Source organism: Homalodisca vitripennis, chromosome 8 (assembly GCF_021130785.1).
Source record: "Homalodisca vitripennis isolate AUS2020 chromosome 8, UT_GWSS_2.1, whole genome shotgun sequence".
Classification (NCBI taxonomy): Eukaryota; Metazoa; Arthropoda; class Insecta; order Hemiptera; family Cicadellidae; genus Homalodisca; species Homalodisca vitripennis.
Genome location: NC_060214.1, coordinates 52,764,940 through 52,792,761, shown reverse-complemented (window position 1 = coordinate 52,792,761; position 27,822 = coordinate 52,764,940).

Sequence of the window (27,822 nt, the reverse complement as noted above, 5' to 3'; positions counted from 1 at the left end):
ATATTTATATACGAGAACCGTTGATGATGTTTTTTTTTTATTGCAGCATATGTTGAGACATATTAGTAATATTACGTAAAAATATAATTGGCAACAGTGTTTGGCGCGGCGTGTAGAGTGGACATTAAAACGCACCTCCCACCACTGAACGATTTTCGTGCGAGCTTCTATAGTTCCTGTTGCGCACATTTATCATTAGTAATAACTTTCCTGTCTCTTACAAAATCTGTTCCGGTACTCTACTCCTATATATTTCATGCTCAGCGTACTTGTAATCGAAGCATAGCCATTCAGGATCATACAGGTATGTGAAGAGATTACTTATCCTAATAACATATGTTGTTACAAGTTTAACGTTGCCGATATTCTATCTCTTTTGGTGATAAAGATGTCATTTATGGAGGCCTGATGTTTAGCTGATAAACATTCGTAGCTTCAGGTTCCAGGAATCATTGATGAAACTCCGCACCTCGGGGAAATCATACTGCTAAAACCGTGAGACTATTTAGGGAATTAATATTTCTTAATAAGAAGGAAGGACGTCCTTTAAACTTTGGGTTACTCGATGTAATTTTCATTTTAGTCTTCTACTGATGATAAAATATCATTGAGATATGTAATTGGGTAAGAATTAGAAATCGTATTTTAAATAAATAAATAATAAAAAATATATTTGTGTACACTACACACACACACACACACACACACACACACACACACACACACACACACACACACACACACACACACACACACACACACACACACACACACACACACACACACACACACACACACACACACACACACACACACATACACACATATATATATATATATATATATATATATATAAATATTTATATAGTTTCAGTATAAATAAAAATACCAATTCGTGTTTTTTTTCTATGTTTTATATTTATAATATTAATCTATTCTTTAATTACTGTAATTTTTAGCCGATTTAACCTTTTTTGGCTATGCTAGTCTTCTAATTGTTTTCAATAAATAATTATTCATATAATCTTTAAGAACGATTAATAAGTATTGGGATACTACATATTTAAAACGTTTAAATTCTGCCATTTTTAATATACACACTTTCATTGGATGTGAAATAGCATCTGACAAAAGACCTCATCGCTACTCACTCAAACGAAATCCCGGCAGGCACCGTGGCTCTTAACGAACACGTTCAAACGGTGCCTAGGATATCACGGAACCAGTACTGCTCTCTTGTAACAACGTCTATAATGATAACCTATATGATTTGTATTCTTTAATTAGCTCGTCATTTATGACAATTTCAATGTTATTCACTGCATTTCGTTGTGAGGTATGATTTTTTAAATAAAAAGCACATGAACTAATAGATACCAAACAAAACGAGATATTACATATGTAAATATTGAAGTTTTTTGCTTTTTTGTATGTTTACTATCATATCCTGAAGCTGTGCCAACCTCTAGTGAAACACCATGTATTAGGTAATAGGCACTCGCGAAACACTTGATGATAGGCATGGAATGAAAGATAAAATCTTGGAAGTGCCGATGCCGAACGGTCCAAAACGTAGGACTTAATCTGAGTTAACTCATGTTCATCAGCACGCATCCTGTCTCAGAGTGTAGCACTTTCCATTAGTATCATCGACCTTGTAACTTCCCCCCTTATTTTGCTTCATAAGTTCGCACAGACTAGTGGTCCATGATGACAGGCAGAAAAGGATAATAAGGAGTGACGGATTCTCCTTTTTAAGACAAGGAAAAAGGAAACACATATTTACAGTAAAGTTTTGGTTGAGCGGGTAACAAAATTCAAAAATCTATTGTTGTGTTATGTTTATAATTTCAAAAATAGTAAACATTTTTACATTCTGAAATGGTAGTATTAAGGTATACACACCATCTAAATTTTGAAGTGATACCATGTTGAAAAATTCCTTAAACAATTAAAATTGTAGCATATTTATCCTCACTGTGTATTTCTAACCAACAAATAATTAAAGAGACGTTGCTGGGCTTATTAGACATTATGATCCTGAGTTTTTTAAAAGCTCGATTATCATCAATCACGAAAAAAATAATTTCTTCAAATAATATGTCTCAAGAATTGCTCTTAAAGCTACATATTAGACTGTTTAAAAATAAAAGAAGAACCAAATATATTGGGTGATGAGTTCCTACGTTTAAAAATCGTTATCCCGCTGGTACAATTAAGGGAAAATGATGCTATTACAAAACTTCAATAATATTTCAATGCCGTTACAATAAAACTTTTTATAAGTTTACTTAAATGCATAGGTCACCATTTGAAACCAATCAAAACGAGAGTTCAAAAAGAAAAGAATAGCGATATTATTACATGGCCAGTCCCTTATCACTAGTCCACTTATATGTCATATACTATCAGTTCATTTGTACAAAGCAGTTGTACAAGTATATTTATAGCCACGTATTATCTAGATGCTCTGCACGGTAATGTATAATAGTTTGGTTTTATGCAATCAGTGATTAAAAAAGCAAAATATAATACGGAAATAATAGTGTTCAAGACACAATGGATTTAATATTCTATAATGAAATTCAGGCAAGTACTTAATTCCTCAAAAACAATTATTTAGCCATCCTTGGTGTTACATTAAATTTACGTACGGTCATTGAAATTCCTGGCACTTAATTTTAGATATTAGTACAAAAACAATACAGTTTTACTGTCTATATTCAGGTTCATTTCTATGAAAAAAAGTTTCTGATTTATTGAAACTTATAGCCAGTGAACCATCTGGTTCCAGAACATCTTTTCATTGTACATCTCACCTCTTCTGAATCACCTAACTTCTAAAATTCCTCCTGTTTATAATGATGGATCAGGTAGTACTAAACTTATTAGTAGTATACATTTTGTGCATTTAGCGCTACTGTGTAATGATTAATATGGCAATATCAGTAGTTTTTGCTGAGAACAACTCATAAGAATAAGACATTTTGGAACTTTTGATTTTAAACTGTGTAATGATTAATATGGCAATATCAGTAGTTTTTGCTGAGAAAAACTCATAAGAATAAGATATCTTGGAACTTTTGATTTTAGACCCAATGGCTTGTGGTCTAAAGCATTTCCTAGCTTATTGGAGCAAGAAACTTGGATCTTCACCCCATTAAACCTTCAGTCTTTAAATAATAAAAAGGCGTGGTAAATTCTATTTCTTTCTTAATTTTTTCATAACAGTTTTGTAAAAGAACTTAACATTTATAATTTTTCTGCTCTCAGAAGGTTCTAGATGTTAGGTGATTTTTGGAATCTCGACCCCTTCTTAAATTTGTTTAGCAAATTTTAGAAACTTTAATTTGTAAGATTCCAGCCCATGCAGTTCCTGGATCATAAGTGGATTTTAGAATCTTAGCCTCTGGTATGGCCAAAATGGCCATTGCGATCATGTTACCTCTCTTCATGTTGAAGGTGAATTATATGGAAAAGATCCAAGTTTTTGAAATTTTGAAATTATTAATTAGGTATCGTGAAGACAGAATGACGGATTGACATAACAAATATTTTCGACTGATTTTAGTCGTTTACAAAAATCAAGTAAGTTGCATACTGTATATACATAATAAGGATACAATATACTTAAAACTGAATACACACTGTCTACTGTATACAGAAAACCTACAATATATATGTTGCATGTGGTTACCTGTATCTGCTGAACGTAATAGGTGAATTGTATGCATCTGACGTCTTATTTAAACATATCTGGACTCTCCGGTGGTCACGGGAAACTTGTTGACCAAACCTCCTCAACAATTCCGAACACGCTCTTGCCTTATCTTTTATTCAACCTCCGCAAACCACTAAATATTTTGCAGCAAAATTGTTTCCACTTGAATATTTTTACAGTACTCTAAGTCTTCAATGAGCTTAAAAGAGTAATGAACAACTGCACTATTAAATTTCCGTATACATTACAACGTAATTGAATAATTTAATGATATATCAAAACATATTACTTGGCTTAAAATAATCGCTTAAAAATTATGTGTTCTTTTGATTGAATTAAAAAACAAAAGATATCACATAAGACGTTCTTACCAGATATATTTATAAATATTTTATATGTTTACCTGTAGCTTTCTTTAGCATAAGTATTACTAATACATTTTAAATAATAATAAATACTTTCTATATTATTTTAAATAGAACAACACTAATACTTAAGGTAGATTACTTCGTATTTCATAAGATCTGCATTTCCATTAAAATGTCCAGAGTTTAGCTATATTTTTGAATACCACTATTACGTACCTACAATACATACCTCTAGCGCCTACAGAATGAAACATAACACTTTGATCTGCACACAAGTCCTACAGTTTTAATCTGTCTATTATCTTTTCTTACTGCTGGAATTTCATGGCCCCACTGATTTTGCCCTATACTGAGGATTTGGACTACGGGAACTTCCGATAAAATATCCTACCCTGTGGGAAGAGAAGAATCGTGCCTCGTTTAAGCTTCTGGCCTCAGTTCGCTTTTACCATCTAGAAGCCTTTTCAATTTCTAGGCCAAGCAGATAATGTTTGAGTTTGAGCTTCATTCTTTTGATTAGTTTTGCCCCTTTTCTTAGACAGAATAAAATATAAAATGTATAAAAAGTATATAAATCAATATATTCTTATGATGCCCAGTGAATAGTTCAACTATGTTAAGGTTCTGCAAAATCCCATGAAGGATATGCAACATCATCAAGCTCATTGTTGCCTATAGAATTTATCTTCATACGAAATATAGCTACTAGCTTAATCCACTTCAAGGTATCCTCCAGACAGACAGAAGAAGAATTTTCCAGAGCCTGAGTGAATGAGGTTTTGAAAACTCTCACTCTGTCCCTTTTTTCAATTTAAAATATTCTATTCAGTTCAGTCGAAAGAAAGGTAAACTTCTCATGTGGTCGCCCTCTCTAAATTTATAACTGAAAATTTGTTAGATGTTTAATTTTCACTCAATTATTGAACAATACTGCTAAAACTTTGCATTTTATTATAATTCTAACAACTGAAAACATTTAAAAACTCCACTATATCGAAACTTTAAAAGAAAAAAATATTTACTAACAATCACTTTGACTTTATTTAGTTGCAGTTATGACAATGCTATATATTTAAAGTATTTAATATAAGGATCAAATTTTATACTTGTATAAGTTTAAACGGCCGCTATCTTGAAACATTAAGAGTTATCAACAAAAGAATGAATATATCCTTTAGAAATATCTTGAATATTTGTCAGTTTTGATTAATTTAAAAATTTATAAAGCACTCTTTTACTGTATAAAAACTTATATTTTAACTTTCCATTTCCAAAATTTGAATGTCCACATTTTGAAATCCTTTTTTTGTACTTTTTTGATTCTGGGGTTCATAATCGCAGAAATAGGCGTTGAAAATAGCAAATTTCTATGAAATGTACCTAAAAATGCAAAGACAATTGTTTTCTATTAAAAATTATTATTAACATGAACTAATAGCCAATGTAACACATATCTGTTGCCAGCTTACTGACCTACAAAGATTGTGTTTAATCAGATTAAAGTCTCAGATGACAAGTAATGATTATAAGTTATGCCATTTCCTTAATCAAAAGCTATTTACTCTTGTCGATGAAATGAAAAAAACATATCATGTAAATGTTGCATTATAAACGGTTTGCAATTTTCGGACACAGTACTTCACTAATCCAGTATTGACGGTTTTTACGTGATTGACGGGATAATACGTTTTTGACGTAGACTCTTTGTATTTTTTATTAATAGTCATAAGCTACTATTTTGTATTAATTGTGATAAACTACACAAATAAATATAATGTAATAATAATAATTTAATTTAATATAATTTAAAAAGCATACATTATTTTTATATATTGGATTTTTGTTTTCTTAGTGTAAGAAAATAAGAATACCCCTCATTGCATTTAGTCTAAAAAGGACTTTTTCGATGATTCCGGAGTGTTAAGTAATTCAGGATAGGTGAGTTTGTGGGTAGTAGTCGCTTCCTCTCTAGATCCAATGAGGATAATGTGCATTATCTTAGTCATGCCATCTTCGAAGAAGAGGACACTAGCTCTGTTATAGCTTCTTTCAGTGATAATCTACGAAATAATGTACTTTGTAATTTAGAAAACACAACATTTTGATTACCAGCCAACATAACATAGTAGATTTTGGTTCGTTGGACTTAGTATTTTTAAATCAATCAACCTGTCAGTAAAATCAATACCATCTGTTGTAAACTCAATCAATTGCTCCCTATATAGTTTTGTTATAAATTACCTACCCTACCAATATATCAGCGCTGTCACACCCAGGCAGGCTCTTTACACGACGTAATACATACTGGTCTCAACTGAGAAATTGAGAGAGCGTAAATTGTTCTATCAATAAATAAAGTCATTTTTGCCTGAAGTCGTGTCTCTATAACTCGTGTAGTTTGAGCGAAGTTTAAGAAGAAAATTGAAGAAATTAATAATTTTGTCTTATTTTCATGCACATGGATTAAGTAATAAGATGATTAAAAAAATGCATTATGAAATATTATGGAGAAAATATAATATACATACATATAATACATTGTGGAAATTAATCTACTAAATGAAACTTATTTTGTAATGTAGAAAAGTCAACATTTGTATTAAATGCCAACATAACCTCGTAAATTTAGGTAGATAGGATATAGTATTTTAAAACCTACATTTATTGAATCTCTGTGAAACCTAACTTTAGCAAACCTGAAGCCTATAATGGATAATGACAGATTAGCTAGATATTCTTAAGCTTATATACTTGAAATATCCAGAAGTAGAGTTTCCTGTGCATTGATCAACTTAGAAATTCCGAATCTAACATACTTTGAAATATGACCAAGAATATAAGTGTCTGGTTCCACTGTACCTTATGGAGCTTTAGACCTATGCGGTTTTCGTTCTATGACGTACTCTAGTTTGTAGCAGAACACTGAATATGGAATCTTACAATGTCCAACAATTATTTCAGTCTCTTGGACGTTTAAAGTACTGGCGGATTCCTGCTTGTTTAGTTTCTAAACAGGCGTCTGCACCTGACAGGGAAGGTTCTCTGAATCTCGGTTTTTGACAGATTTCGGCCATTGAGAATCCAAAACACCGTGATATCATGACTTCTGGAAGCTACTCAGATTTGAAGTGATTCGAAATCTAGAAAGTCTAGGCCTCTTGAATATGTTGTGCACTAGATATGAGCAATCGGCCTCTGGAAGTTATTAACTGTGTAGGCCATAGCATCACAAAGACTACGGGTGCTCCATGCCTTGGATTACAAGTTTATATCGCTTAGTTTGGATACCAGTCAGTGCATCATGAACGGATATTTGCAATTATATTTTGGACTTAAATAAGTATTATCAAATAGACGTCATGTAATGCCATACTGTAATTATGTATATGTATTCGCATGTGGATTTTCCTAAATTCCCATGCCTCGTGATAGGAATCCTGCACATTAGATAATTTATACTGGGGATTTCAGCTATACCAGACCGCTATGCTTTACTCAGTCAATATGCTTTCCTGGAATTGTAGAATCATAACTGGGTTAACTTTCTATTATATCCTGGTACTAGATACATTGATTAGAGGCTTTGTTAATTAATTAAAGGAGAGCTTATGGGACAGTGCCTGAATTAAAACTGAACTTTCTCATGACTTTAATTCCCTCTTTCATTGCTGTTACTACTATACTTGCCTAAATGAGAGAAATCAGAACATAACCAAGTTTAGTTTCAAGAAATAATTCTGATCGAACTGATACCTTATTATAACTATTTGGTTGTATCTATACCTCTAAATTAAGTTTGTTACCAAGGTATAACAACATGCTGTGTTTCAGTTTGACATTTTGGATCTAAACATTCATATTTAAATACGTGAATATTGCAGTAAATTGTTATAAATTACGTATTTTGCGTTTAATTTTTTTCAGTTTTGTTTTAGTCAATAAATTTTATGATTTAAGATAATGATAATTCTTTGTCAGATTTCTTTATATTCCTTTTTTAAGTGAATCTTTATTTATCTTTAATCACAGGCGTAAATAGACATAATTCATGGTTATTTTTGGTTTAATAATGAAGGGATGGGTATATATGTAAATTATAAAACATCAAAAACACAAGAACATCGCTCACTATCAGTTACGTAGTTTTAAGTTATTGAAACGGAAGTGTGAGGATCGGAAACAAATTTAAGGCTTTGGAGATTTATTGCAATGTTCTGCGATGTTAAGATGATGTTCTGTAATAGAGTACATCTTAAATTCTATTTCATATTTTGTAGCCCAATAAGGCATTTCATACATTTTATTTCAACAAAAATACAACGTTGTTTTACTATTGAATTAAATGCCTGCCGTTATCGTGAAATAAAAGTACGATGGCAGCAGATAGAAATTAAATAACTTCAATTTCGTTTGAAAGCTTTCATTTCACACAATAGCAATAGAATCAACGGAAGCTTTGTTCGGTATTAAACGCGATGTTATCAACTGTCGTCCGTCAATCCTGCTACCTATAACACATGAACATATCACGAACACATGAAGATATCACGCATTGCAAAATAAATATATTATACTTTTATTTTATCAAAGTATTACTTACAAAATTAGTATTTATTTTGAAATGGAAATGTCTTCATTCTACAGAATATATTCACTAGAGATCATATATAAACCCACATCTGAACGCAGATGTTGCATACCAATAACAAATTCTGATAGATGATAGAAATTAAAGCCTTTCTTGTCATTCATAGTAACAATCAAAACAAACAGTTGCCATTACAGCAAATCATCAATACATATGCAGTAGCTATTATTGAAATGTTAGGCTATTTGTTTTATAATCTTGAGCACTCAGGTTCACCCAGAAGTAGGAATGTTTGCACGACGGCTCGTCAGCCCGTTCCTGCATTAAAATTCTTTGTAGAAATAGTTTACAGACTTGAAACGTGATAAGTCGGTCAATTTTTATACTACAAAGTTTTTGACCGTTATATATATATATATATATATATATATATATATATATATATATATATATATATATATATACACTGCTGACGAGCCGTCGTGCAAACATTCCTACTTCTGGGTGAACCTGAGTGCTCAAGATTATAAAACAAATAGCCTAACATTTCAATAATATCTACTGCATATGTATATATATATATATATATATATATATATATATATATATATATATATATATATATATATATATATATATATATAGTACTCTGACGAAGAGCTCTATTTATTTATTTATGAGAATAAAATATGATACATACAGCGCAAGAAAGGACGCACGCTGTTCAAAGCAACTCGGCCCATGTATCTTGCTCTTTGTCCCTACAGTGTATGCATCATATCTGTATACATAGTTTAATATTAAATGTTGGCAGGTGCCCTCACGTGAGTTCTAGAGCATAAAATATTATAGAATGTGGATTTTATATTAAAATAAAGCTACTAAATTTCACGTCATCATGCTCCGTGCATCGAATTTAACACTTGGCTTGCCAGATTATTTACCTCCAGGCGCGCGCGCGTGTGTGTGTGATGCAGTAATTCGTCCACGTGCCATCATTTCCAGGGATATTGGAGGGATACAGTTTCCAGGTAAACAGTATGACGTCACGGTTGAAACAGTCCTGGATAGCCCTATACGGGGAACTCTAGTTTAAAACTCAAATTCAGAACCTAAAAAATATAATATTTATTTAATTCAATAAAATTGTACAAAAACATTTAATTGTTTCGCCGTATTTCGGAGTATATACTCTGATATCCACACAAAGGTAATTCATTAGTTTTTAAACTATGATAAATAAAATCACACTTTCAGTTCTATTTATACAACTAGCACACGTCCATCAATATCATACTAGTATATTGATTTTCAAAACATATTTCTAATTAATTCACTGTGATATTAACACATATTTGTAATAAATAAAATTTATAGTTATATACTTATAAGATATCAAACATATACAATAATATACGGTATATAAAAAAAAATACCACCAGAGATGTTCCGGGAAGAAGGCATATGATAAAATGAAATATGAAGGTAGCGCCTGCAAACAATATGAGTGTGTTCGAAAAGTTCGATGAAAATCTGAAGTATTAATAACTTTTCGAGGGTTTCCAGCCACTTGAGCATGTAAGCTGTGGCTTTATGTATTTCATGTAAAGTTCTTGAAAGATTGATGGTAAAAGAGACGATTTTCTACGAAAAAGGCCATATTTATTGCCTTATCCTTGTGTACTTTTTACTATAACAGAATCGTAATCTGGAAGCTTTGTTTTAAACTCATTATTGTGTTTTTAAAAGTATTATATTATTTTTGTTATTTGTGTATAAATAGAAAGACATTAAATTGACAAATACTTATGGAGATTTTTATTGAAATGATGATAATTAAATTGACTAAATTTATTGGAAATTTATCAATACAATTTCTACAAGTCTGGTTATTGAGTAAACTTTTTTGAGAAATATATGTTCACTACCCCAATGTAATACATTAGAGGTTTTTATATATACGTATACGTCTAAGAGAAAATTGAATGAAGACATGTCTACTGAAAATATTTATGAGATTGATTACATAAACTTATCAAAAACATTTTTGAAAATTATGTAGCATACAGGTAATACATATTGTTTTGTAACGAACGGGCTGTTAAACTGCGAAAGGAACTATTTTAAACATGGCTAAGCACCTCAGACGTGGGAAAGTTGTAAGGTTTTGTTCCATTAAAAAACAAGCTGTTCACCTAAAAAGGATCTATGCGCTGCTTTCAGAATGAGAGGATACTTTAGATGGGTAAGGTTGAGGGTTGGAACCTCTTCATGCCGAGATCCGTGATGTTGGACGTTGGGGAACAATTTCAGTCGTGCCTTTGGAGGAAGGTGAGGCCAACTTTGTACCAACCACTCTAGTGAAAGTAGTTGTAGGCAAAATATTTAATTGAAATTTATAGTGGTAAGTTAGTAAGAAAAATATCCTAATTAATAACTTTGTTTATTGTATATAGATTTTAGAGGAAATAAAATGTTATTATTATTATTATTACATAAGAATAGCTATCACATTTGCCTAGTATTTAAAACTATATTTTCATAGTCTTGGTTACAATTATTGACATATCAGAAATATGCCCAGACTGACTTCTTCAGTACACTTTTTGGAAAACACTAATCAATAAAAATTATTGGGCCATTACCATCAATATTCTGAAGGGTTTATGGTGTTATGAACCTCAATTAAAAAAACACAAACTAAACAGGTTCTATGATCATTAATTTTTATGCAGACCTTAAAGTGACCTTATTCCTCATGTACAGGTAGCAGACTTTGGTTGAAAAACAATTACCTACATAAATTAGGTCTGGTTTAGTATTCAAACACTATTGGGCCATTTTTATGCCATGTCCAGTTGTTGATTTGTGTCTGTTACAGGTCTTACTTATTGTGATCTTTAACCATCAAGTAAAAAAGCAACTCCTAGAATGCATCATATTGCGTAAGATTTAAGTTAAACTATTAATGTTAGACCTTAGAAAAAAAACTGAACTGCTAAAAGTCCTCATGTAAAATCTTAAAATTAAAAGAAATAGGCAGTTGTAACAGTATACATTATTAAGCGCGAATTCCTTTAATTGGTTTGGTTTAGTATCCTAAAACGAATAATTCCAAATACATTAAATGGCCTGTATGCATCAAAAATTTTTAATAAGTTTACAACTTCGAGATAGGTTATAGATGGTTGTTTTAAAATAACTTTACATATTATTTTTTTTTTGTGATACAATAGATAATAAAAAGTTCCAAGGGGTCCTAGAATGGGGGCCCGATTGACTTTCTCGTTGTAAAGATTTAAATAATGTTTAACTATTAATGTTTAGTCTTAGAAAACACACTTAGAGCACCATGCCTAAAACGTGCCGCAGGGACACTGAAAATGCATGTAAAAGAAAATGGCAGTGAAAAATACATAAAGCGCGTTCCTTAATAAACAGTTTAAGCGTCTTGTATATTAAACAATTAATTCATAATTTTTGGGTGACATTAAAAGGCCTGTATGCTCAAAAAATTTAAACTAAGTATGTTTAAATTACCTGTTTTGTAGAGAATATGTACTTTTACGCTTATTAAATCTGTCGTATAAAGAAATAGGATATATATTGTATACATTAGAAACTATAAAACTTATAAAAAAGTTCATGGGAAAATTATGCTTAGAAGCTACAAAATACTTCTAGCTATGATTTACAAAATAATGGTCCACAAAAATTATGTAGAGAATTAACAACTTTGCTTTATTCCATCCGTATAATAACACATCTAGGAATTTCTACCATCATTGAATAGTCATAAAACTTTCAGTGGCCGCAGCTGTCAAAGTACACATATAGTGAGAAGCACAAAATTGCATATTTAGCTATAATTTTAAACTAATGGTGTTTTAAGTGATTTTGTAGAGAATATGTACCTTCTGGCCGGCTTATTAAACTGTTGTAACAAGAAATTAGGAATTTTTGTTTCATTGAATGTTCTTTCAGTCTGGCACAGTGTCAAAGTTTGGGCGGTGAGACCAGGTTCAACATTTTTATATATTTAAACTAAAGTATGTTTAATGTTTTGTAGAGAATATGTACCTTTACGCTTATTAAACTGTCGTATAAAGAAATAGGAATTTTTACATCATTGAATGTAAAACTTTCAAGTTCCCAAGTGGCACAGTGTCAAATATATAGTGAGAAGCTACAAAAATATTTAGCTATATTTTAAACTAAAGTATGTTAATGTTTTGTAGAGAATATGTAGGTACCTTTACGCTTATTAAAACTGTCGTATAAAGAAATAGGAATTTTTACATCATTGAATGTAAAAACTTTCAGTTCCAAGTGGCACAGTGTCAAATATAGTGAGAAGCTACAAAAATATTTAGCTATATTTTAAACTAAAGTATGTTTAATGTTTTGTAGAGAATATGTACCTTTTTACGCTTATTAAACTGTCGTATAAAGAAATAGGAATTTTTACCATCATTGAATGTAAAACTTTCAGTTCCAAGTGGCACAGTGTCAAATATATAGAGAAGCTACAAAATATTTAGCTATATTTTAAAACTAAAGTATGTTTAATGTTTTGTAGAGAATATGTAGGTATTTGATTACGCTTATTAAAACTGTCGTATAAAGAAATAGGAATTTTTACATCATTGAATGTAAAACTTTCGAGTTCCAAGTGGCACAGTGTCAAATATAGTGAGAAGCTACAAAATATTTAGCTATATTTTAAACTAAAGTATTGTTTAATGTTTTGTGAGAATATGTAGTACTTTTTACGCTTATTAAACTGTCCGTATAAAGAAATAGAATTTTTACATCATTGAATGTAAAACTTACAGTTCCAAGTGGCACAGTGTCAAATATAGTGAGAAGCTTACAAAAATATTTAGCTATATTTTAAACTAAAGTATGTTTAATGTTTTTGTAGAGAATATGTACTTTTACGCTTATTAAACTAGTCGTATAAAGAAATAGGAATTTTTACATCATTGAATGTAAAACTTTCAGTTCCAAGTGGCACAGTGTCAAATATAGTGAGAAGCTACAAAATATTTAGCTATATTTTAAACTAAAGTATGTTTAATGTTTTTGTAATAGAATATTGTACTTTTACGCTTATTAAACTGTCGTATAAAGAAAATAGGAATTTTTATACATCATTTTAATGTAAAACTTTCAGTTTCCAAGTGGCAGACAGTGTCAAATATAGTGAGAAGCTACAAAATATTTCATTCCATACGTGTTAGTTGAGCAATTAATGTGACTCAGTCCGACGCGCATTGTGAACAAACATGATGACTATTGAAGTATCCTTTATTGGAGTTTTTTACTCCATTACTGATTGATCACTTTTGTAGGATAGGGATTGATTTTATTTACTGCAATTTGTTAATTGAGAAAATAGAGTTGATGGTAAAATAATTATGTAAGAATTTGTGTTGTTAAACCTCTAATCTTTAATCGACTGAACTACGGTAGTCCAATAAAAAAAAAATAAGAAAAAAAAAGTTATCGCACAGTGAGGTAAACGAACATACGGACTGAACCAAGACGATTTGGGGAATGCCCTGCAGGTTCCTTAGGTATTTTATACTACCTTTAGTGGCTGGATTTTGAAAATAAATAGATCTTGGGCTACAAATGCATGGAAATCATTGTTTTTCTACAAATGAATTGCAATATGTTTCATTTTACGTAAACTGTCAAGGCAGCCGGTGTTTAAAGATAACAGATATTTTCTTTGGTATTCAAGTATGTTTTTCGTAATTTAAGCTAGCCAAATGACAATTTTAAAACCAAATTAAAGAATTTCTGAAATAGTTGTGCACTACTAATGTTAAAAATTCTGATTGAGAATAAATAATAAGTAGTGACAGACAGTAATAATAGTAGTAGTATTACATTCACATTGTAGTAATAAAGGTATTATTTTAAAAGAAATTGCATCATTTAAAAGAGAAAAACATACATTGGTAATCGTTAAAAAAAAGTGATTATGTAAATTAAAGTTTAATGCCATGTATTATAATTTCTTACATCTAAACCGTTATGCTTTATTTTTTTATTTCTTTTTGTTAACCCTAAATACATAATCTTGTTTTAGTTTATTTGAAAGGGTTACATATTTAAGGCTTTATCTGATACTTGACACAAGTTTCAACCAAAGTAATGTTTGAAGAGGGATCAAGCTGTCCCTTTAACAGTGTTATTGAAAAGCCTGTATTCAACATGTAAGAGAGTATTCCTTTGTGCATCTGTGGACGAGTTAATTGTTTATACCGGGTGAGTTTTTTAAAGTGATCCAATAGCTAACTTTTTAATTACACAACTTAGCACCACACTTTAATAATTTGGAACTCGCTCAATTTTAAGTTTCACTCAGGAATACACTTTCAGATTTTTTGAAGAAGGCCGGACATTTTCCAATTTGGCGGCCTAACTTTTAAATATTTATGGAACACCCTGTATTTTATGTTCTTTTTAGATTTCTACTCTAGAAATTAAGACATTTTTGCTTTTGAGAGTTTTTCAATATCTCTAATGTTCAGGAGCTACGTGGACTGGAAAAGTTTTCATCATCAGTCCGAAAAAATCCGAACCATTAGGTAGTGTGGCCTCCTCGATCACCTGACCCTTTCTCCTTTGGATTTTTTCTGTGGGGAGCCATATAAGGATAAGGTGTACCGCCACGCCCCCTAACAACTCCCGAAGACATGCGTGAAGGATACGCAACGAGTTGCAGCTCAAATGGCGAAGACGTTTTAAGTCAGGGTACAAAGAGTGCATGTGCAAACGACTCAGAAATTGAAATTGAGACAGACTGGGCGGCACTTCAAACATTTGATTTGAACTTGTAAAGTTACTAAGCTATTAAACGGGTCCTTTGTTTTTTTTTGGTATTGCTATTATAATAATAATTCTTTAAACAATTTTAAATGTGTTCATTAAAATATGTATTCTTTAAATGTGTTTGTTTAACTGTGGATCTATTTAAGGTCGCTGCTTCTGAAATCATTTATTATATCAAATCTTTTTTTTACTAAACATTTAGTCAAAAAGTTAAATGAATATCAAAACAAAATGATTAATGCTCAGCGTAAAATATGTCAATAACAAAACACATACAAACTACACACATAAACAAAACACTAACAACACATAAATCTAACATTGATTAAACGTGCTTTAAGAGTTCATGCCACTGATGATGAAAACTTCCCAGTCCACTAGCTCCTGAAACCATTAGAGATATTTAAAAAACTCTCTTAAAAGCAAAAAATGTCTTATTTTGTAGAGTAGAATCTAAAAAAGAACATAAAATACAGGGTGATCCATAAAAGATTTTAAAGTTGGCCGCCATATTGGGAAAATGGGCGGCATTCTTCAAAAATTTGAAAGTTGTATTCCTGAGTGGAAACTTAAAATTGAGCGAAGTTCCAAATTTAAAGTGTGGTGCTAAGTCGTGTAATTAAAAAGTTAGCTATTGGATCACTTTAAAAAACTCACCCGGTAGGATTTAACTCAAAGCTTTGTAGATGGCGATGCGTATGTATTCCGGAGAATTTGATACGAGTGTATTCAATAAAATTATCAGTAATTAATGTGTAAATATACAGTTGACTTCAGTAAAATATGTGGGTACATTAATTTACAGCACACAGCTTACCGAAGAATATATAAACGTTGTCGTTACATTCTATAGAAGCTACTCCTATCGATTTGATTATTCGTTCGGTAAAAGTGGAAAGCTAGACGTTTGAATTGATTTTTATCAATCTTAAGTCATATGAACTATTAATATGAAATTGTATTTAAAGCTGCAATCATGTTTTTGCTCGTTTAAAATTTTTTCTAAATAAAGGGATGAGATCACTCATTAAGCCTGTTGAATGTCAACTGTTCCGTGTAAACGTAGTTGTGACAGTACAATCATAATTAGAATTACTTTAGTCACATCTTTCAATTTGTTTTTAGAAGAATACTGCTCTTTAGCATATAGCAAAACAATATCCAAACAAGGAACTTGAAAATGTTAAATCTAGTATACTTTTAACTGTACATTTTTGCAAAGGAAGTGGTTTGTCAGTACCGTAATGTTGATGTAAGATAAACCTGCTATATAATCTTTTTACTACATACTTATAGTCTGTTATAAAACCAATGTTACTTGCTTTTGACAGAAATAGGCTTATCTGTCGAGTGTATGTGTGTGTATATGTGTGCAAAGAGCAAAGTAAATTGCATTGATTTTTATCATAAACGTACGATATTTACATATATATTTTTTACCCATTTGGTTATATTATTCGTATTACCAATACAAAAACGTATATATAAATTGAAGAAACTGTTAACATTAATTTTGTATTTCACTTAACCGATTGTTATCTACATAATCCTCAACCACATTTTTAATCAACAATAAGTAACTTATTATGTTTATAATGCATCGAGTTTAAAAAGAATACACATTGGTAACTATTCCAACTCATGCATACTATTGCAAAAAGTAATTCATATAAAGTAATTTGAATTATTTGTAAACTGAAGGTTTATAAACGTGTCGATAATTTTGTATCCTACTTAACAGCAGAGAATAACTCAAACTGTGCCAAGTCATAGAATAGTAACAAATTTAAAAAATAAAACAGAATTATTCTGTCATTTTATTGACGTAAATTTGATCTTTTTGTGTATTTGAAAGTCTTATACATAAGAACTTTTGATTTTTAATTGATACTGAATGAATTATTTGTAGAAAAAAAAACAAAAAAGTGCAATTATAATTATTTATCCATTTATTATAGTCATAGTCGATATTTAAGGTATTTTATTTAATTAAAAGTCAGATACACGGCTTAAATTGAACAAGTTTCGAATATGATAATTTTATTGTGAGATCAAATGCGTCACAATGGTAATTTCAGAGGGATTTTATTTACAAAAATAGTATTGCATTAATATTGTTGATTTGTAAGTAGCAGCTGAAAAGAATAACCTTTAGAAAGATTTAATCAAAACTAAAAAAGTAACAGTTGAACTGCATCGACAAGCAGCATACACCTTTGCCATTCAAAAGGAGACTTGGTACAAATGCTGACATGGTAATAGGTACTTACTGAATACTAGTAAGCTACCATGTCTATTTTCATATAATACCCCTAAAAAGATATAATTAATCAACCATTAGATAACAAAACATAAAATTGAAATAATTTCAACGTTTAAGAAAGTAATGTGCGACTAAAGCATCATCGCATCATCAAATTTAATGGAGAACCCCATTCTACTATAATAGATCCATAACCGAGTGAGCAGAATCATTCAATCAAGTCCAATCCAATAAATCAGTTTTTCCAACTTTATCCAGTCAATACCACGCAATTAAAAGAAATATATAATATTTTAAATAGTAGTACTAAGAAAGCTCCGTTTGCATACATATTTGCACAAATAAATAAATGATATCTAAATATTATATTTAGAGCCTCCCTGTATTATGAGCTACTGAGTAATTTAAGTACTAATTTTGAGGCACACTTTTATGCCTTATGTTGGTTTACTGAACAGTAGGATGTGCATTTAAATTGTTATTAAAGCTACTCGCTAAATCTGACATATTCTTCATAAAATATAACATGTATTATTTACAACCTGTTGTAACCTTCCGTAACATTAGCAGACAACCTGTACTGTCGATATATCACAGATGTCACATGCAATCTGCCTTTCTAATAGTGCTGATACATGCTGCATTTCTTTCGATAGATATATAAATCATTCCAGAACAGCTTTCGTCAATTCCATTCAGGATTTTAACTATTATACAATATCTTCTTTGTTTAGTTGTTTTAGTATCTCTTTAAAACTACCATTAGTACTTATTTTTTGTTGAATTTATAAACTTAATTGTAGATTAGAGTGTAAATACTCTTAAGGAACGCTTTTATAATTTATAAAATAAAGATTAAATTCTACACTTATTATTTGTAAATCATATTCTGAAAAACTGAAAAGTTCGCATCCATAATAAAACTCAGTTTTATTTCAAATTATGGTACCTAACTTTAAATTTCATCTGTAATAAAACATTTTCCTCCAAATCCCAAGGTTATTAATGTACCTGTAAGCCCATGATGGAGTTAATGGGATGTAATTAAGGACAATGAACGGACAAAATTACATAGAGTTGACATGATAGCAGGATTTTGGACATTAGCCATCGTTATACGTAACAAAAACAACGTTTCGAGGATTTGAATCTATCCTCTTTGTCAGGTGGTTGAGATATTATTACACACAGAAATAAAGAACAGAAAGAAGAAAAGAAGCGAAAGGAAAGTGTTCAAAATACCTTAAATCTCCTTTTAGTCCAGTTCAGGCGTTTTCATTGCAGAGAGTGCACGTCCCGAGCACAATTAATGATTACACGGAACACAATCACACTACGAGGAACCTATATATGAAAACTAACTCAAACCCTTTAAAATGGGAGTATACAAAATAAACTGCAATGAATGTGAAAGTCATTATATTAGGCTAACTGATAGAAATTGGAATAAAGGGTTTAAAGAACACGTACAAGCTTTGAAAACATGTCTACGGTAAAATAAACTACGCAGAACACTTATTGGAAATTGACCATAACTACAGAAATATTAAAAAGAACATGGAAATTTTAGACATCGAAAGGAAAGGAGAGAAATTAAACTAAAAAAAGAACTACCTATCTATTTAACTTATAATAAAGATCCTCATGACGTGTTAAATAATAATCTGAACAAAAAGCCAAGCCCAATTAAAAAAAAAAATTAAATAAAATATTACATACAGATTACAAATCAAAAATTACAACTGGGTCATTTAAATATCACCTATTTTTAAATGGTCCACATGTGTATATAAAACTATTTATTATTTATTTATTTAGACGTTAATGTACACTGATGAAAAACGAAACACGTGCATGTCAATAACAAGATTTTAAAAGGATTGTAGTTACTTTTTATTTTCATATTCTGACGAACTCCTATCTTAATTTATCTTATGGTTATTAAGTAAAATACATACAGAGCAAGAAAGAACACGCGCTATTGAAAGCTTCACGTCACATGTATCTTGCTCTCTGTCCCAACAATGTATACGTCAAACCTGTATACATCATGTGATATTCAATGTTGACACGTGTCCTCACATAAGTTCGTAACGAATAACATATTTATAGATTTCATTATTTATAAAGCTATAGTTTAAGAAATAACGATTTCAGTTTTGTACAACAAGGATACGTCCATCTGTGCATTTCAGAAAATGTTTCTTCTAATTCACTTTGATATACATACAGGGTGAATATAAAGTCAGGACCCCCCCCTCTACTTTTTTCTATAGGTAATATAAGGAAATATCCTTTGGGTAGTGGTGCAATATGGAAAGGAAATGTCATTTTATTATATTGAAAATTTTTTGTGTCCCCCAAAAATGTGAACAATTTCAAATGTAAACCCCTATCAAGTGACCCCTTATTTTAAAGAGTATGAAAAAACTTATATAGTGGTGAATTCCAGAGATCGATATCTCTTTTCCAACAACATAGCTAATAAAAATTGTAATTATGTCTTTACACCTAAATTTATTTTGTTTGGGTACAGTTTCTGTCTGCGTGGAAACAGGTTTATTGGTTGTTTGTGTTCTCAATGAGTGAGGCATGCAATGGACGAAGGATCCAATATTAGAAAGTAAACTGATAAGGATTTTATTGTCAATGAGTGACTGGGCTTTCCCGGTTCGAAGTACAGTTAGTCCAAACTAGTCCATTCCTTGTTTCAATCTTGTGAGAACAGGTCACCCTTTGACAGTAGTTATTATCTTAGTAGATCATTATTTCCAGTGGTATTGTGTGGTTACTATTCCGTGAAGTATTTTGAGAAGTTTTTATGTGTTTAAGTGTTATTGCAATAATTTATTTAGATGCACTTTCGCATTGTAAGTTTTAAATAATATTATCTAATTAATACTGATTACGAGTAAAAATTGCACGTAGTCACGAAGATAAAGTAGAAATTATATTTACTTTCGGGGCTTCGAATGAAAATTATCATGAGGCAGAAAGGCGGTTTAATTTGGCACATCCTGATAGACCTGTGACAAGGAAATATTTAAGAACTTTAGTAAATAAGTTTCGAGAATTGGGTTCCATCAAAGATGCCCCACGCTTACGTCGGCCTCCTTTAGACGGTGACAAACAGTTTGAAATTGTTGCAAAGATCCGCAGCAGTCCACCAGATTAGTAGCAAATCTTTGTGATGTTTCCCAAATGTCTGTGGTAAAGTTAATGAAAAAAAAAATAAATTTCACACTTATAAAATTAAGCTTATCCATGAGTTAAACGAAGACAATCCAGACCGTCGTCTACAATTTTGTGAAGAAATGGAAGCACTAATTTCTGCTCATCCATTGTTTGTTCGAAACGTTGTGTTTAGTGACAAATGCAGTTTTTTCGTAAATGGAGATGTAAAAAAAACACAACTGCAGGTACTGGGACACAGAAAATACCCATGTTTTCCGTGAATCTCGCACCCAGTACCCAGAAAAAGTTAATGTTTGGGCCGGGATTTTTGGAATCTCATTATAGGACCATTTTTATTGTGAATCTCATTGGTCAAATTTATTTCGAAATGTTACAAGAATCAATTTTTCCAGCAATAAATGCTGTTATTAGGGAGAATCAACATGAATTTGAAGAAAAAATCGTTCATTTCCAGCAAGATGGTGCCCCACCACATTATCATCGTACTGTACGAAATTTTCTGGGAACTCAGCTACGTGGTCAGTGGATTGGTAGGCGTGGTATAATAGAATGGCCTGCACGGTCTCCGGACCTTACACCCATGGACTTCTTTCTATGGGGTCACATAAAATCCATAATTTACAAAACACCAGTAGCAAACCTTAAAAATTTAAGAAACAGGATTATTGATTCTTGCAACCAAATACCACCTCAGACTTTCCAAAACGTCAGAGAGACGTTCACCCTACGCTTGTCTCACTGCAAAATAGTAGGAGGGCTTCAGTTGGAACATTTGCATTGACTTCGTGACGTGGTGAGTTATTAAAATTGTTCTGGTAATACTGGCTATTATTTCGGATTAGGAAAGAGATAGCAATCTCTGGTTTTCACCACTATTTAAGTTTTTTAATGCTCTTTAAAATGAATGGTCACTTGATGGGGGTTTACAATTTGGAATTTTCGCATTTTTGGGGGAAAAAATTTTTAATATCATAAAATTAAACTTTCTTTCCATATTGCGCCATTACCCAAAGAATATCTCCTTATATTACCTATAGAAAAAAGTAGAGGGGGGTCCTGACTTTATATTCACCCTGTATAGGTACATTATAGGTAATAATTTAATTTTCAATTTTTTTTACTTATAAAATAGCAAATATATACAGTATTATAAGGTATTTACACAAAAAAGCACGAGATATATTTCGTGAAGAAGGCATATGATAAAATGAAATATGAAGGTAGCGCCTGCAAACAATATGAGTGCGTTCGACAAGTTCGATGAAAATCTGAAGTATTAATAACTTTTCAAGGGCTTCCAGCCACTTGAATATGTAAGCTGTGGCTTTATGTATTTGATGTTAAACTCTTGAAAATTTCAACATAACAGAGACGGTTTTCTATGAAAAATGAAAAAAGGCCATCAAATTCAATCCATCTGCAATGATAATTGAGAAAATATGATTTTATGTTATCTATGACTTTCACCTAGTGTATTACTTTACTCAACCAGAATATTAATTTGAAAGAGTTAATTAAAACTCATTGTTGTGTGTTTAAAAATATTATACTATTTTAATATTTGTATTTAATAGAAAGGTATTATATTGGTTCATTTTGTTGAGATTTTTATCACAAATTATGTTAATTAAATTGGCTAAATTTATTGGCGGTTTATCCATACGATGTATTTAAATCTGATTATTGTGTGAATTCTTTTAAAGAAATATAAATTTGCCACCCCAAAGTAATACCTTGTGGATTTTTACGTATACGTTTTATATGTTTAAGTGATAATTGGATGTGGACGTGTGTACTCAAAACATATACGAGATCGTTTGCATAGCTTTAGACAAACTTTATTGAATACTATCTCACAAACCGTTAATACATATTTTTTGAAACGCGCTGTTAAAGTTATTAAATAAAATTATTAATATTCTTGGAAGATTACGTTGGTTTTATATCGAAATATACTCATTCTTCCTCATTATATTTTTTAAAAACATGACCATATCCAATATCTTGTTGAAGGGATCTACTGTTATATTATATTATATTTGAATCTACTGTCTATTAGTAACGTACATTAAAATGTTTTCATGAAAAAAAAAAAAAAAAAACACAACTAACATTCCACAAGTCATTAAATAAATTCAGACCTTATCTTGATAATTCCTCATGTAAAATATCCGTGGTGAATCGATCTACAAGTTTCGGGCATTAGGTCTGGTTTAGTGCTAGCGCAAATTCATAGTCTGTGGCTGATGCCATTTTTAACACTACCATGTGATTTGTACTGTTACGTCTTACTTATTATGATGTTTAAGCCAAGTGGCCTGAGAGGAATAGTAGAATAAGCGTTAAAAATTTAAGAAATACATAAAATAAAATAAATAATATTTTAGTCCTAGCAAAACTGAAGTACGAAAACCCAAGGAACACTGAAAATTAAAAGAAAAAAAGGACAGTGAAAATACATATAATGCGTTTATAATAATAGTTTAAGCGCCTGTACAACAATATTACATATACGTTAAGAGGCATATAAGCATCAAAAATATAATAAGTAAAATCACCTTCCAGATAGGTTATAGTGGTTAATATAATATCCTATTCTATACCTTACAAAATACATAAAATAATTAAACATTTTAGAGGAATTTTTATAGTAATACTTCTCGCAGAATAATGTGGTTCACAGATATATGTCCAACAAGATTATGTTTACCAACTTTTTTACATTTAATAACAAACTTGGAGCGTCATTAATAGTCATAAAACGCGCCGCAGCTGGTGTAAGTACCTTATGTGACATTTTATAGTGCTTAATGTACTAATGGTTATTTGCCCTAGTAAGTTTGCCGGCTCTTATTGTTGTGTGTCGTACAAAACGATGATGTGTGGTCTGTTCTCTGAGTAGTTGAGTTTGTGGGTTACAGTTCAAAATTAATATAGTTTAAACTGAAGTATGTTTAATTTTTGTAAAGATTTCTTACTTTTACGCGTATTAAACTGACGTATATAGTATCAATGTAACACTTTCAGTTCCAAGCGGCACACCGTCAAATATAGTAAAAAGCTACATTATATTTTATTCCATACGTGTTAGTTTGGGAATTACATTGATTTAGTACGTCACGCAGCGTAAAAAACCTCAGTACTATTTATTTTTCCATTATTGAAGATTTTATCCATTTTTCATTGTTCAATTTATAGGTCATGGAATTATTTTTATTCGTTGTTAAAAAAAATTAAAAATAGAGTTTATGATACTAAAATGACCTAAAAGGTGGTGTTGATAACCCCTAATATTGAACGACTGAACTAATTTGTTTAAATTCACTACGTTATGTTTATTGCGGAACAAAGAAGGTTTCTATGGTGATAAAAATTTATAAAGTATCCCAAAGAATTTTTTCATTACAAAAATTATGATAACATTTTTGAAATACAATCCAAACTTGTATTAATAATGGTTTACAACTTCAGCTGACGTAAACAACGATAATATTTTTTAATTTACAACATAAATGAACGCTATACATTGAGTAGGCTAAACAGTTTTGGGCCAGTAATGTAATGGATATTTCAAAGATAATATATTATTTAATTGTTAGTACTGGTTGCGCCAATGACAAACCATCTAATGCATTGGACATTTAAGTGATGATATAAAACCTAACGTAACACGTTGACTGCGAATAACGCTTTACTACTCTGTGCAGATCTTGATCAAGATTAACTGGTTTCGTTCAGGGTACAACAGCAGGAGAGGTTTTAAAATGTAGAAAGCTGTGAATGCTTTTACAAAAGGTGCCCGAATCAGGCTTAATTTTTTGACATTTTGATATGACACTTTTTAGTAGAATAAAAATTTACAAAAGGTGCAGGAATAGCCAATAAATTGCTTCACGAGTTGAACATTTTGACATAAATGTAACATTTTGAACTATAAGGTATTAAATTAGAAGTTTTTAAGATAGTAATTATTTTCTTTCAGAAATAGATATGTAAGCTGTTAGACTCCATAGGGTCCAACATACAATAACCCTATTTTACGGTTATTTACTTTTATACTAGTTATAAGACTTCCAATTTATTTTTATAATCATCATATATGGCTTCCGTGTACCGCTGACTCTCAATCGTATAGAACGCATGGCATGTTTTTAGGTTTTGTTATGTAATGTAAACATGCAATGTAAACTTAGATGTAGCATATTTGACAAGATGTAAAATTTTAAAGCCGACATATACACCTCATCGTAGTAGACTTCACATAGTAATAAGTTTTGACAATTAAAGTTTTCTTATAATTCCACGACAAAAATTACGTCATACTGGTTATGAATACTTATAAATGCTTATATATACTTATAATACGTAACCATATATAGAATTACCACTATTAAATTTCCTTTTAAGCATGCGTTTATCTGATTACTCTAATTTACGAGATAAGGGACTAGTAAATACGTTATATATTGTCAAATATTTACCTGTACTTTGTGATTATAGGTATTACACAAATATTTAAATAATAGGTGACACAAAATTCGAAATATAGACATTTATAAAGTTGGCGTGTTATCTTTACCTGCTGATTTTGGGAAAGTGTTTGAACTTAGGGAAGACAAAGTGTAGGTTTTAGCTAATAAAAAAAATGTCTACTAATTTCATTATATAAGCACTAATAGGACCAAGTATATTTGGTAAATTCGCATTGGACCAAACAGAACTTGTACATCCTACTACTTGGATCTCTTGATCAGAGTTTAGTCAAAGTTAGCTATCCTGTTTATCTGACTGGGGCTATCGAGTTTAACGGAGTTAACTTTGTAAATTGGTAAATTGACATGTTTCTTATCATATTGAGTTCAAAGCCCGTAAGCTTTAAAAATTTTATTTAGCATTAGAACAATAATGTAAAGTCACCTGTAATTAGACGATTTTAAAATTAAGCAATAAGTTAAACGGAATTTCCCAAACTTATTATTTACAAAAGGTAAAAGAATTAGTAGCTATTATTTGGTGAGTATGAAGTTATTTAAAAGACTTTTATTTGATTTGTTATAGGTGGGGTTAAATTTAAATATTAATGTTTAGTAATCATAACTCTACCTAAAGGAGAGCTAGCTGAAAACAGTCTTCACAGAACAGATACATGTAACTTGATTATATTCTCGTCTGAACTGCAGAACATAACTCCTGTACCACATTTAAAGAACATTTTTTTTAACTCTTCCTAATAAATCTTAAGAGCAATTGTGCAGATTGTGTTATGCGACAACATCTACAACATAAAGTACTTACCATGTTGATGTTATTGGTCAAATAGTCCATAAAAACTGTTGGAGGGTAAGTTTTCAAAATTTATTAGGTGAAAATTCTTTCCTTTATACTCTATAAACGAAGTATTTATTTTTAAAAAGACAATTTAATGTTTGTAATTTTTTTAAATTTGATATCTTAACTTTCACATCGTGGTTTTACAACTTTCTTTCACTTAGAATCTTTCACATTTGTAATAATATAACAAAGAAAATTGGTATAACTAGTATTATATTTATTTATTGCCTATATAAGCTATAAAAGACTACCCTAATATAGAACAAACGTGGGAAAATTTAATAAATTGTATGTGTAATCTTTTGTTTTATCAAATTATATCCCCTGAAGATAAAACGTCTAAAATGACTGGTATGTGTCCGTTCTTATATAATTCTAAAATCCATGATGACATATCTACTAAATGCGTCTTAATTATAATTGCAATAAGTAAAATACACAATAGTGTGTAGAATTTACATATAAGGGTATTATTAATAAAATTCACATTATTATAATATAAACCATTTCTTACTAATAAAATATGATCTCACCATTTAAAATGAATAAAAACATTACCAAACAAATATTTTGTTTCATATCAGACCCGTTTTTGTTTTTCATGTTAATTAACCCACCATGATGCAGCATTCATGTTCCTCAACAAACACATTAGTTGCGTGGTTTTAGCAACTTTAAACAACACAATTATTCTGAATGTGTTTTGTTAAGACATACGCAAACATGTACAATCAGGTTTCTAATGAAATACAACAGAATTAGCATGTTAAAACACATTAAATCAATTCTATTATAAAGATCATTTGTAGATTTTATTACGTACATCAATAAAAAATAATTTACTTTATAGTGATCCTCATAATTTGTAAACAAGTAATTATTTCCTATGTATTTTTTTATAAGAAATATAAAGATTATAAGCTTAATACATGTGATATTGGACAATCAATCAAAAAATGTACACCAACATGGTAGAAAAAGACTCACTTATCTTATTTTAACGTACTTGTTATTTTTAAACTGTATGTTTTACATTTTGAACGCAGTTTATGCTTGTGTGATAGTGTTTTCCAGAAAAAAAAACTTAAAAAAACATACACCCTAATAACAACAGCGCTCTTGAAGTCCACGTGATTCTTTGAATAAAGACTCTATTCTTACTTAGAAGTTTAAAACGATTATATCATTAAGGACGTTGTAACTTCTAAAAATATGTTCATAAAAGTACGGTAAGAATTTATATTTCCTATTGAAAGTGATTTCCCACAATACCCCATCAATACTGCGGAAGAATGCCTAATACGCAACAAGTAACAGCTGCTATTTACATATATTACCGTAATAAACCTATTAATACACGTATTATGGAAACAACCTACATTACCGCACAGACAGACTTCCCTTTAAACTTTTGATTCCGAAATCAATTGTGTTTTTACTTAGACCAAGAGTAACCTACTAGTTCTAGATTTCAATCCTCTATGACCTTTATATCATGCTATCACTTAGA